The 13,196-nt window shown below is 41.6% G+C and overlaps 1 pseudogene; it reads right to left on the bottom strand.

Annotated features, from left to right (window-relative positions):
• Positions 1-5,034: 5,034 nt before the first annotated feature.
• Positions 5,035-13,196, bottom strand: part of LOC115579902 (putative nuclease HARBI1) — a 31,369-nt pseudogene continuing 23,207 nt past the window's right edge.

Here is a 13,196-nt window from a genome sequence, read left to right as displayed (position 1 = left end):
TAAAATATCTTGAAAGTTACTGTGTGTGCACGCATTTCATTTAGCATTGGTGGTTATTTTAAATTCTACTTTACATTAATGAAAAAGGGAGGACACCACAATGTTTTCTAATTGAATTTTTTTTTATTTGGCAGCCATTTTTCTTGGTTGCTTGGTTCCTGGAATAGAGAGAGCAAAAGCAACAAAGATTAAAACACTGTATTGCAGTTATGGTTACTGTGTGCACTGAAATACTCACTTCTCTTTCTAGTTTCTGGATTTCCAGGTCCAGTTTCCTCAGTGTTCGGCGTTTGATCTCAAGCTCCAGCTCCATTTCTTGGAGCTTTCTCTTTTTTAATTTGATTTTAATGTCTGCCAGCTCTATCTGTTTCTCCAGGTGCTTTGCATACAGTTTTCTGACAGTTTGTGAAGTCTGTTGAGGTGTCTGCACACTTACACATTCAGAGCTAATCTTTAATAGTGATAATTGTTATCCCTTACTGTGAGGTAAGAGAGATGGCGGTTGTGATGTTTACATATCTAGGGGCCCCCGGAGCCATTAAACAGCTCTCTATGTGTGTGTGTTGAAGGTCAGCTGGAGGACAGGCTCATATGGAGCAATAAAACTGAATTTATCTCTTATGATAGTTGTTTAGAGCTGACTTAAGGTAAACATCTCCATATAAGCATGAAGAGACAATCCGGTCCATTTTAGGCTGTAAGTTCCAAGAAGTGATCTCAGCGGAAGTTAGATAATGTACAGAAAGAGGCAGGTTAGCTTCTCTTTCTACTATTGGATGGATGGACCCTCAATCCACCAAAATCCACCAAAGTGACGATGCGAGGAATTAGACTTTAAAAAGGCCCGCACAAGCGGAGAAGGGTGGTGGCACTTTGTAGATTTCCGAGATCGAAGGATAGGATTTCTGTTAGAGCAGAGGGCAAAGCATTGGGCAGAACTTTGTCATAAATTTGAGAAACCCAGGTGGCAGCTGTGCCTGGACGGACGCTGGCATTGAGATCTGTTTTCAGTAAAGATTGCTCTAACATTCCACCAGCCTGCCTCCGCAGAATCATTTATCAACATACTACACACCGACACCTTTGATGAAGAAAGCCCAGAAACTACACTGTAAAAGAAATGTCAATTAGCACAGTAGGATTTGTGCATAATGTAGATTTACTTTAGCCAATACTCACAATGTTACCAGGCTGCTTAGGGGACTGTGCAGCATCTGGGTCCTGTTACACATATATTTTGTATTAGCACCACATCACTGACTTCAGGTCCTTTATGGACTAAATAAGCCGGATATTTCCATAAAATTGACATACCTCAAGCCTTCTGGAGTCCAGTGACACAGTCTCCTCATCTGCAGAAGTACATTCTGCAGCTGCAGATGTGCCTTCCCCCTGCCATATACATACATACATGAAATGAGAGAACTTGAATTAAGATTTCACAGGACATACCACACCTGTGATTTCAATACAATGTACTAACCGGATCATCTTCTGGTGGCTCCAAAAGTGTAACCGTGTTCCCAGACACTGTAAGGAAATCCAAAGTCAGACAGTATAATATATTTATTTGATTGTGTACCATGTGCAGTAGTACTGCAATATGTACCTTGTATGAAGCGGACAGTTTCTGTGGCTGGGACAGAGTCGGTTACTGTCCCTCCCTGGATCCCCTCCATCACTGGCCTCCCTTTTTTAACTGTTACAATCATACAGACCTTCAACATGTCAGCAGACACCTAATCTATTCACCTCATTTGTTCACTGTTATCTACTTTAAAGTCACTTACCAGCCTGCAAAATGTTCTTGTATTTAATGTTAACTTGCTGCCAGGTCCTTATCTGGCCAGACAAGTTTGTTCTTTATGAAGGAGAGAGAGATAAAATAGATTAAAACGTAACATGAGAAAAATAGATTAAATGACACATTGTGGATAATTGTTTGCACTTAATCATACTCTACATTTCAACATGAATAACATGCACCTCTACTTGCCAAATTTAAAGCAAAGTGCGCAACAGTTGATTAGTGGACTTTAAAAGTAACTCCTTTAGTCCTTAAATTGTGGCCTAATTATGACAGTTCCAGTGGAGCACAGTTTATTAATTGTACAATTTTGAACTATATACGCATTAAGCCGGTCCGCTATTGTCTGCCAGGCTTTCTCGCGTTCTTTATTTATGGCACTGGTATTGCCTTTTTCCTTATAATGTCTTTCACATCCTCGTAAAACTCTATAAGTAGCTCTTGCTTGGCGGCCGTAAAATAAGATGCACGACTTTTGTCCATGTTTCCATCGGTGATTCTGTGAGCGATCGCGAGGTCTATTTAAGTATGCCGTGAACATGCACTTATCCCGACTATCTACACCTGGCTTGACATAGCCGCGCCTTTTCATCCTGGTTTTGCAGGGTTAGGGTCTGAGGGGTATTGCACAAAAGTAGAATAAAGATATCCTGGATAATTGAGAAAGCGCAGCTTGACCTAGTCTGCTCGGCGCATCCTTGCTTAATTGGTTGTACGTTTGCCAAGCCAGGATGAAAAGGCGCAGCTATGTGAAGCCAGGTGTAGATAGTCGGGATAAGTGTGTGTTCACGGCATACTTAAATAGACCTCGCGATCGCTCACAGAATCACCGATGGGAATATGGATAAGAGTCACGCTTCATATCTCACGGCCACTGAACAACAGCTCCTGACGGAGTTCTATGAAGAGGTGAAAGACATTATAAGACAAAAAGGCCTTACCAGTGCCGTAATTAAAGAATGAGAGAAAACCTGGCAGACAATAGCGGACCAGCTTAATGCGTAAGTAGTTCAAAACTGTACAATTAATAAACAGTGCTCCACTGGAATTGTCATAATTAGGCTACAATTAAAGGACTAAAGGAGTTACTTTTTAAGTCCACTAATCAACTGTTGTACACTTTGCATGTTACTCAGGAAATGTAGAGTATGATTAAGTGCAAACAATTATCCACGTGTGTTGTTTAATCTATTTTTCTCATGTTGTGTTTTTATCTATTTTATCTTTCTCTCCTTGATAAAGAACAAACTTGGCTATAAAATGACCTGGCAGCAAGTTAAAATTAAATACAAGAACATTTTGCAGGCTGGTGACTTTAAAGTAGATAACAGTGAACAAATGAGGTGAATTGATTAGGTGTCTGCTGACATGTTGACTGTCTGTATGATTGTAGCAGTCAAATGGCACAGGGGGCGGCCCACCAAGCCAGGATACGACCCCAGCAGAGGAGCTGGCACTCCATTTAAATGAAGGGAGGCCAGTGATGGAGGGGATCCAGGGAGGCACAGTAACCGACTCTGTCCCAGCCACAGAAACTGTCCGCTTCATACAATGTACATGTTGTAATACTACTGCACTTGGAACACAGTCAAATAAATATATTATACTGTCTGACTTTGGATTTCCTTACAGTGTCTGGGAACACAGTTACACTTTTGGAGCCACCAGAAGATGATCAGGTTAGTACATTGTATTCAAATCACAGGGTGGGTATGTCCTGTGAAATCTTAATTCAAGTTCTCTCAATACATGTAGGCCTATGTATATGGCAGGGGGAAGGCACATCTGCAGCTGCAGAATGCACTTCTGCAGATGAGGAGACTGTCACTGGACTCCAGAAGGCTTGAGATATGTCAATATTATGGAAATATCCTGCTTATTTAGTCCATAAAGTATGAAGTCAGTGATGTGGTGCTAATAGAAAATATATGTGTAACAGGACCCAGATGCTGCACAGTCCCCTAAACAGCCTGGTAACATTGTTAGTATTGGCAAAAGTAAATCTACATTATGCACAAATCCTGCTGTGCTAATTGACATTTCTTTTACAGACTTCACAAACTGTCAGAATACTGTATGCAAAGCACCTGGAGAAACAAATAGAGCTGGCAGACATTACAATCAAATTGAAGAAGAGAAAGCACCAAGAAATGGAGCTTGAAATTAAACGTGGGACACTCAGGAAACTGGACCTGGTAATCCAGAAACTAGAAAGAGAAGTGAGTATTTCAGTGCACACAGTAACCATAGGTGCAATACAGTGTTTGAATCTTTGTTGCTTTTGCTCTTTCTATTCCAGGATCCAAGCAACCAAGAGAAATGACTGCCAAACAAACCCTCAGGTGGTGCAGGCACTGAAACCGAGATTTCAGAAGGCCGAAGGTCATCTCACTGGATCAGTTCGCAGCTGAGTGTGAAGCGGCAGGGATGAGGATCAGCACCTCTAAATCTGAGGCCATGGTTCTCAGTAGGAAACCGGTGGATTTCCTACTCCAGGTGGGGAATGTGTCCTTGCCCCAAGTGAAGGAGTTCAAGTACCTCGGGGTTTTGTTCACGAGTGAGGGGATGATGGGGCATGCGCTTCACCGCACGGTTGTGACAAAAAGGGAGCTGAGTCGAAAGGCAAAGCTCTCGATCTACCGGTCAATCTTCGTCCCTACCCTCACCTATGGTCATGAGCGATGGGTCATGACTGAAAGAATGAGATCGCGGGTACAAGCGGCCGAAATGGGTTTTCTTCGCAGGGTGGCTGGGGTCTCCCTTAGAGATAGGGTAAGAAGCTCAGCCATCCGGGAGGGACTCGGAGTAGAGCCACTGCTCCTCTGCGTGGAAAGGAGCCAGTTGAGGTGGTTCGGGCATCTGATGAGGATGCCACCAGGGCACCTTCCTAGGGAGGTGTTCCTGGCACGTCCAACTGGGAGGAGACCTAGGGGTAGACCCAGGACCAGGTGGAGGGATTATATCTCTTCTCTGGCCTGGGAGCGCCTGGGGATTCCCCAGTCAGAGTTAGCCGATGTGGCCGGGGAAAGGGATGTCTGGGGCTCGCTACTGAAGCTGCTGCCCCCGCGACCCGACTTTGGATAAGCGGTTGACAATGGATGGACGAAGGTCATCTCGATTTGAGCCCTTGTCTTGCTGTGTGCATGGTTGTAGGCCTGCTGTGGTGGGTTTGGGGGTCCGCAAGGAGAGTCAGGAGGACTGACTCGCAGGCATAGCCTCTGTCTCCCAGCAGCACACCAGAGAATTTGCCTGATAATGCAAGATATCATTTAGAAAACTACACGGCAGAGTTAAACACTCATGATGTCCAAGGTGCTTACAGTACAAATAAAATGTGTGGCTTACCTTGTGAAAGTCTCTTGTAAATTGGACTAGCCCGAAAGACTCTGGAGTCGTGCACTGAGCAGGACACTTTGCCTCTAAATTGCTGACAAGGCAGCCAGCATCACAGATCATCTGAAATGTGAAGTTGTAACCTATTAAGGTCATTTATTGCACAGAATTAATTTATGTAGGTCACATTAACCACAAATCACTCTTACCTGAACATTGATGCTGTGGAAGGATTTCCTGTTAATGTAATCTCCCTCATGTTCTCCTGAGGGGCGTTTGATCCTGATGTGTGTCCAATCCAGCTGTAACAAAAAAATAGTGAGTATCCCACTGTGACTGATCAAATTAGAAAGTAATGGTTGCACGTTGAAATTGAGGTTACCTGCAATCTTGTAAAACTCCTTGATGTGGAGGGGTCTTCTGTGGCCAGGGAAGGTGATGAATATGTTGAATGACTTCAGCTCCAGACAAACACTTCTTATTGTGCGGCAAATGGTTCCTTTATTGAGGTTCTCTACATCCCCAACAGAATAAAGGAAGCTCCCACTTGCAAAAAATCGTGTGTGTGTGTGTGTGTGTCACAGATTTCATTGAAAACACCTTTGCAACTTCATCAGCCATGTTTTGTAATATCAATTACTGCAATAAAACATATTTATGAAATCTCTGATGGCAATTTGGCAATTTGGTCTTCATTACATAGCAATTTAACACTTGGCCCAAGTAATAATACTACCACTTGAATAAATATAAAAAGACTGTTGCAATTACAAACAGCCAACAGATTTAAATGAAAGGAAAAATGACAATATATATGTAATATTTTAATGCAGGATAATTAAAGTGATGCAACATACTTAGAAAGATCCTGGACATGCTGTAAAACACATTAATTCCTCACAGGATTGATGGTGGAAATACAGGTGAATCACTAGGATTAATCTTAGCCTGGCTGTTAGCCTGGTCTGGAGCAGGCTAGCTCCACAGAATAAATTTCCATGGTAACTTATACCATAACATATCCTACTGCCCCCTATCCTGCTTTTGTGCAACCGGATCACGGATAAATTGAGCCAGGATAACCAAGATATCCTGGCTTAATCCCTTATCCTACTTTTGTGCAATACCCCTCTGATTTGAAGAGGGATTTCTCAAGATCTAGGTCACAGGTAATCAGAAGCTATTGTGTGCACCTGTAATGTTCTCCCTCAGCTGGCTGCAATCAGTCAGCTGCAAGACTATATAATGGGGCTGCAGTTCCCCTGCTCAGGTGGTTGTGTGTTTCAGGTAGTCAACACCATCAGTTGGCTCTCTGCAGTTCATGTTTAGGGTAAAAACCTGGGTTGAATGTTTGAGTTTCTTTCTCTTGGCCAGTTTCTCCACATTTTGATTCCCCCATGATCAAGGACTCAAACTTTCCCCCCTTTTGGGTCCAATGTTTTTGTGTTTGTCTATCATTTTGATAGACTTGCTGTGTGAATGTGAGTTTTATTCCCACTGCCATCATTCAGACAGCAAGGCACCAGTTTGTTGACCCTTTTTTGATTTGTGCAATGCTTTGTTTGTTTCCCAACCTGTGACCCCTGTCCTTCAGGTGTTTGTTTTCTGGGGAAATGTCAGAATTGGTAAAGGTGGTGTCCTTTACTGAGAGTTAGGGAGGAAAAAGAAACACACTTCAGTTGTTGAGGTAGATCAATAAACAAAGATTAGTCTCCCAAAGCCTGTAACTCAATCACTCTGGCTCCTGCCCAGCACACTGATACCAGCAGCACTTTATCACCTGGGGTCCGTTTCACAAAGCAGGTTTACTGAAAACTCTGCGTCTGTTAACCCTGAAATGAGGGAAACTCTGAGTTTTCCGTTTCACAAAGGGAGGTAACTCAAACCAGAGAAAGAGGGGTAACTCTAGCCTGTTTCACAGAGAGGTAATTTAAGCTCTCGGTCAGTTACCATGGTAACATAATCTATGAACCTAACCTGGTCGGGACCAGGTTTTTCTCAACAAACCTCGAGTTTCTCTCTGTCTCCGCCCTCTTTCAGCCACACACGGTATTTGATTTCCTCATTCATTCAGTCAGCAGGTGACTTTTGGCGTAGTATAGTTCTCATTGATCATTGCAAAAATCAGTCAGTAGGCCTACATTAAAAGTTAAATTAGGTGGCGACTATTTTCACTACCATGGCATGTCCTTTTGATAATGATCCCGTGGATGAAGGTGCAGCATTACTGCGCAGAGAATTAAATATTCGTCGGGAGATGATTATCAGACCATGCAAAGATGTTCTTGCATTTCCAGACAATTATCTTTTTGAGCGGTACAGTTTCACGTCACAGTCCGTCATTTACATACACAACCTAATCCGTCCTTACATTTCCAACATTACCAGCCGAAGTAATGCTCTCACATCCCAGCAGATATTGTGTGTTGCGCTGCGTTTTTTTTGCAAATGGGAGTTTTTTTTTATACAACGTCGGAGATGCAGAGCACTTGAGCAAGGCAACTGTATGCAGAGCGGTCAGAAAAGTGTGCCTCGCCCTGAAACGGCTACTACCCGTCTTTATCATTTTCTTATCACGGGCCACCACCCGTTTTACGGGCATCTACTTTCTTTCTGTTGGCTGAGTAGAAGTCTGTCAGTTTTAAATGGGCTTAATTATTTAACAGAACATGATATAGATGAGAAGACATTTATGTGTGTGAAAACAGCATTATGTTGGGGATAAAACAACTGTACAGTCAAACAGCCACTTAATATTTACTTTACAATGTAAAACATGATCAAAATGAGGTACCCCCATGAGATTATGCCAAGATCTAATGTTTTTATGTTTCATCTTAAGCTGCAGCCAAGTGCGCTTCTCCCCCGCGGGATTGCACCTAAATGAAATAAATAAATAGGCTACCACTCAAGCAGTTTCCCCCTGTAATATTATTGTGATTGCAAAGGACTACATTTAAACTTACGCACTGACCCGAGCACCAATGTTCTCCCACACCGTCTCCCTCTCTTTTGCTGCTGCAGCGGTGTTACACTTTCTTCTAAAAACGTGCTCAAACTTACCGTATGAGCGCATTAATATTTCCAATTCCAGTGGGGTGAAAAACGTAGCCCTCCTCTTCCCCGTTGCCATGGTGACTCGTCGAATCGGGGCTCCATTGATGCTGTCTTTATATACTTGTGGTGCATGCGCTTGACTCCAGGTTAAACTACTCCTTGATCAAATTAACTCAAATCAGCTGTTCTGGAACCGAAAACTCAGTTTCCTATCTCAGAGTAGATCAACTAAGAGTTCAGGGTTAGACTCAGAGTTTGTTGAACCTGCTTTGTGAAACGGACCCCTGGCCTAAAGTGGCAAGTAGGATCAGGTGTGGACCTCCACACTTTGGCAAGGAGGAGGGGAGAGAATGAGGGCAACACCTCAATGGAAACTTTATAATTTGACAGACATTAAAGAGTTTCCTCAGCAGTGCTGAAGACCCTGTTGTCATTATCAGGACTACCAGATGATGCCACTTCTACAACTTCAATCTCCTCCTTCTCTACGCTGGAATCTGCTAGTGCTAGTCTCCATCCAGATCCACCAGTACAAGCCAGGTTTTTCGTCAGTGCAGTTTATGCAATGTGAAAATGCAGAGCAGTGGCAATCGATGACGACGATGACGATGATGATCTGAGACTGGCAAAAGGAATGAGCAGTTCAAGGAGAATGGAGCACTTCTCATGGTTGCAAGGACTACATAAAACTTCCCTGATTGGAAGTGACATTTGTTCTGTGGTAAATGGAAATGGTGGATGAACAACCACTTGTTACTGATATCATGGCGTGTTGGCCTGGATACATTTTTTATTTTTGGTAAAAAAAAAAATACACTTATGCAGACTGCAAAGATTTGAATCAATTTTACATATTGGAGAGATGTGTATATGGCACAATGACGTGACATGCAATTTTGATGTCAGTAGTAAATGTGCCTTTGCGCGTGCATGTGTAAAAAGGTGTGAAAACTATTGGTAAAGCCAATTTAGTCCGATATTGCCATATCTTGTTTGGATATATGTAATGAAGTGTATGAACCAGCCATCGTCCTCTGTTTCTCTCACCACAGGAGGTGTGAGTGGCATGTCTGTGTCCATCTAACCTCTCACCTACTCCCTGCCATATTGTAGTGGCCTGGATACTATCCTTCCTTTGCCCCCCTTTTCTTTTTGACACTATACTATTGACAAAGCAGCATGTGATCCAGCTATATGCATTTTCGCCTGCGAGAAAGAACAGTCTGCTGAGTTCTCGAGTGGAATCACCAGATAACCTCCTGATTCTGTTCCTTCCCCCGCCTTGGGAAAAGACCTGACCCCTTTTATTGCCCCTCTCTCTCTTTGGCCTTAAAGCCTTTTATAACAAGCCTATGGACAATCAGGCTCAGAAAGGTCTTAATCAACATCTGGATTACATCAGTACCTGTCTCTTGTTCCCACTCTGTTTACATTCAGTGCCAATTCAGTCACTGGAGAACATCAGGTTTATCCCTTGTAACAACCACGCTTGTCACCAAATGGCAAAGCCCACATCTGGCATGTACTATTAAGATGTCATCCAATAAGTTATGACAATCAAACCCGGCAGGGTGTCTCCACATTCACTTCAAAGAAACCAAAGCCTTGATTTCTCTAATACTGGAAGAGCATTAGATTATAAACTCATCCCTTTTTAGACAACATATCTTTAATTCGCTTGATGAGACCTTAAACATGCTCTTTCTCTTGTTTGTATTGGTTAAAGAAAACTTCTCTTAAGAATCACAGGGTTAATGTCAGTATTTTGGTGGAGCTAGAGCATCACCTCCTGGTAAGTTTTGGTATAATTTCAAAGGCCAATACTAACGGAATGTTCTATTCTATGAATTTTTCTAAGTATTAAGACTTTCTTTTAAATCTGTATGTATGTATGTATCTTAAGCCATTAGTGCCTTTGATGATTATGTGTTTGTGTTTTATTCTAACCAATAGTTACTCTTTTGCCTATTAGACAACTTCAGTTGTGTTTCTTTATATTCTTATAACAAATGTTAATGTGAGACCATGGTGGATTTCAGCACATAGTCATTCGCAATTTAAAAACTCATCAAATCCTTACTTTGATTTAACAAGTAAGAAATTGGTAACATGAGCTGTGACGTCACTGGAGGAAGCAACGTGACCAGGCTGCCCTTGAGTCCGCCCTAGGTTCCGCCCTTGGTTGAAACATTAAAAGCTCATGCATCCCACTACTCGCTCTTCTCTTGTAATCTTCTGAAACTCTTACATGCTTGCTTTACGTTTGCTACCTTCGTATTTACTTAAATTTTTAGTACGCGCAACTTCTTATTTTTCCAAGTTAATTTCTGTACTTTGCTAGATTTTTGAGGCTCTGATACTTAGTAATCTCCAGAGATCTGAGCCACTTATAAGATACCTCTCCAGGTGAAGCTCTTTTATTCTGAAAAGATTTTTCTTTGAAATTTGAGCAAGAACGAAATTGATTCTTTTATTTTTGTGATATTTTTCTTATTGTTAGTTTCTTTGGCTTTAAATACAATACTCTATTTTTGTTTTCTTGTATTTAGTAACGAAGAAAGCTCGTCCGGCCGGCATTTCTTTCCCAGTTATTTTTACGCAAGAAGTCAGTTCACTATATCTAGACAAGAGTCACACATGAATGAAATCAGAGTTGGTGTTTTTGAAAGCTACGACTATATATCATAAATCCAAAACATCTCCCATATAATTTCGTTAGAAATTAATCCCGTAGTTGCGAATTAACGGTTCCATGTTAAGATCCACCATTGTCTGAATCCATCCAATCAATAATTCATTCCAGTCTTCACACTTTCTGTTATTTTGTCACCCGTTTGAATCATTATCTCATGTCATTTAATCTGCATTTATTTAGTTAATAAACATATATATTCTTATGTCGTTGTCTGTGCACGTTTAATTTGAAGTGGGAAATCGATGGGATGGTGGAAAGAATTCACTGCTTCAGAATAGGAGCAAATAGACATTGAAATTAAACAAGATTCACTTGAGACTGATAATTTATCTGTCTACCAAACTTGGACAGTTGATCATTTAACTAACTACCTCTGAGATTAGTTTTCAGAATTCAAATATCGGAGGTGGTGCCCTGATCAACGAGTGTAAATTAATCACCAGTGATTAATTATCAGATATTTATCAAAGTAGTGTCTCCTCCTACAGAAGCATTACTGGGGAGGGTGATGTAAAAGCCGTTCTACTCCATAGCATATGTATGTCACCGTTTGAACACGCCTTTTATCACACATTAACAATATCTTTTTCAGAGATCCACACGTTAAATTTCTCAGGCCACCCCAGCCAATTGACAAGGACTATGTTTTTGCAGCCTAATTTTTATTTTTTTTTTCTCGACTGTTTTTTCTATTTTGAAAGTTTTTTGTGTTTATCAATAACTACTAGTTGCAGCTCTGGCTCATAGAATGTACCTTTTATGGCCTCGCCCCACGATCTAATAGTCTGTACACAGGCCGATCTCTTGCTATACGTTCAGCTATTGTAAAATAGTTTTGAAAATCTGCACTTTATCCCCCAAACTGTATTTAAAGGCTGAGGAACTCTGGTTTCAACTTGTATAAGTTAAAGACTGTTTTTCTCATTGTGTTAACAGCATCAGGGGCCATCTTTATCAATCTATGGTGAGATTTGTTGTAAGAGGCAACCAGTTGAACCACATCAACATATCTACATGAATTGACAAACGGATACCTCCACATTCGAGTCTTGAAGGTTCTGTTAAAACGCTCCACCACACTAGCCTTAGTTTCGTTTGATGTTGAAAAATGTTGGATTTCATACTGATCCAATAGCTGTTTTTGAAGTGATTTATAAAACTGTGCCCGCGTCCGTTTGGAGTTTTTGTAGGTATACGACCTTCACTCAGAATGTTGTTAAAAGCTGTAACGCAAACGCCTGATTTGTTAAGACATCTGACCCATGCATATTTAGAGAACACATCAATGCACACTAGCAGAAATTTTACGCCATCGTTTTCACCAGAATATTCACTCATCCACTAGATCAATTTGGAACTGTTTGTCAACACTGCTAACCAAAACCCTGTTCCGGGGAAAATGTCTAGCTGCTTTGGCATGAAGTGTATAGACATCTTGTCCCAATAAAAAGTGTTTCACATCGGATACCGTAGGGGCAACCCCCATAGAATCCCTGACAGCATTGCAAAGCTTAAATACTTCCAAGACCTCCTGGATTAGCAGGATCGTGATACATCTTTTGCATTGTACTTTCCATGTTAGATGAGACAGGAATGACACATATGCGTATCTTACGAAGACTTCATTTCAGAGTCAAACAAAATATCAAACATTAAATCCTAATAATGGTAACCATTACAGACATGGTCACATTTTAAACGCGCACACACAGATAATTAAAACAAATTAAAAAGTACTTGTTACAGTCCACCTCAATGATCTTTCCCTTTCCAATAGTCACTAATAACGTGCAGTTGCACTGTTTTTATGTAGTCGTCACCGATCAGACATCTTCGTGATTTTGTCTGTGATCCTCACTACCGATTTCAGCTTGTGTAGTATAGCCTCAGCAGCTCCTTGGATTCACCTCATTGACATAGATTCTCTTTGCAGTTAAGAATCTTTGAATGGCAGGAATAAATCGATCAGTCCAGTCTCTCTGCAAGTTGGTCAAACTTGGTCTCGTAGAAATAATCCGGGATCCCCCACACACAGTCGTGATGCTTCTGACTGCGGTGGTTGATCTGGCATCCGTAACAGATCTCCTCCCAATACTTGTACTCAACTGTGTTAAGGAGGTGGAGGATAATGGTTTTTTCCCCGTCTATGAAGGCAAGAGACATCACTTTGTCCGCCTGGTTGTCAGTCAAATCTTGTGAGTCATAGAGGCGGAGATGATGGTGGGGTCCATACCAATAGAGCAGGAGCATCAGGAGATAAAGATGGTGGCTGTAACATTGGATCCGGACGAGGTGGAGGAGAGG

The sequence above is a fragment of the Sparus aurata genome, chromosome 4, assembly GCF_900880675.1.
Source record: "Sparus aurata chromosome 4, fSpaAur1.1, whole genome shotgun sequence".
NCBI classification, from domain to species: domain Eukaryota; kingdom Metazoa; phylum Chordata; class Actinopteri; order Spariformes; family Sparidae; genus Sparus; species Sparus aurata.
This window is presented reverse-complemented; position numbering and strand designations above follow the sequence as displayed.